We start from the raw sequence: 630 nt of genomic DNA, 5'->3' as shown, positions 1-630 counted from the left end.
TTCCTTGTCATTGGCTGCGTCGGGTTGTCAGTCATGGGGAACGCCCGCCCTCCCGGGTGTCCCTCCCTGGTGCCTCCTTGTTTGCTCCATTCAGTGGTGGGTTCCGAGGCGGACGGAGCTCCGGCGGATGGGAGCTGCTGTTGCACAATAGAAACAGGTCCTCGGCCAGCATCACTCAGAGGGCAGCAGCCGCAGGAGGAGGTAGATCCCGTTCTGGTAACAATTTTACAATTACAATGGCGTACGAAAGGCCTCTGTCTCTTTACAAACCCGTATCTTGGGGGCGTTTTCTCCAGAGCCTCGACCCTTGCCGCCTTTCCTCCTCGAGTGCCTGCCCCCTTTGAAACCTCTCCCCCGGCCCTGCCGCCTGCGTGCTGCCAGGGTGAGGAGAGGGCGTCCGCTTCGCGCCCTGGCCGAGTGTGCCACCGAGCTGTAGCCGGAGGTGTGCGGTGGGCAGGACCGGGGCCGGGAGGGCCCGGGCGCGGGGCCAGCCCCGTCCTGCCGTGAGGGGGCACGAGGCCCACCCGGGAGCGGGGAGGGGGACGGAGGGAGCTCCGTGTCCCTCCGTCCGGTCCCCCGGGGCCGACTGAAGTCGCACCAAAGCAGCAGCTCGCCCTCCCAAACCCCACC

General features: G+C 66.5%; 1 protein-coding gene across 1 annotated transcript in view; it reads left to right on the top strand.

The window, feature by feature from the left end:
- Positions 1–90: 90 nt before the first annotated feature.
- ME2 (malic enzyme 2) overlaps positions 91–630 on the top strand; it is a 32733-nt gene continuing 32193 nt past the window's right edge. Inside the window, exon 1 of the mRNA XM_009273819.2 lies at positions 91–201. The gene's annotated coding sequence lies outside the window, so the exon portion shown is untranslated. The remainder of the gene's footprint in view (positions 202–630) is intronic.

Source organism: Aptenodytes forsteri, unplaced genomic scaffold (assembly GCF_000699145.1).
Source record: "Aptenodytes forsteri isolate BGI_AS27 unplaced genomic scaffold, ASM69914v1 Scaffold31, whole genome shotgun sequence".
NCBI classification, from domain to species: domain Eukaryota; kingdom Metazoa; phylum Chordata; class Aves; order Sphenisciformes; family Spheniscidae; genus Aptenodytes; species Aptenodytes forsteri.
The sequence above is the reverse complement of the archived record's forward strand: the minus strand, read 5'-3'. Positions and strand labels throughout refer to the sequence as shown.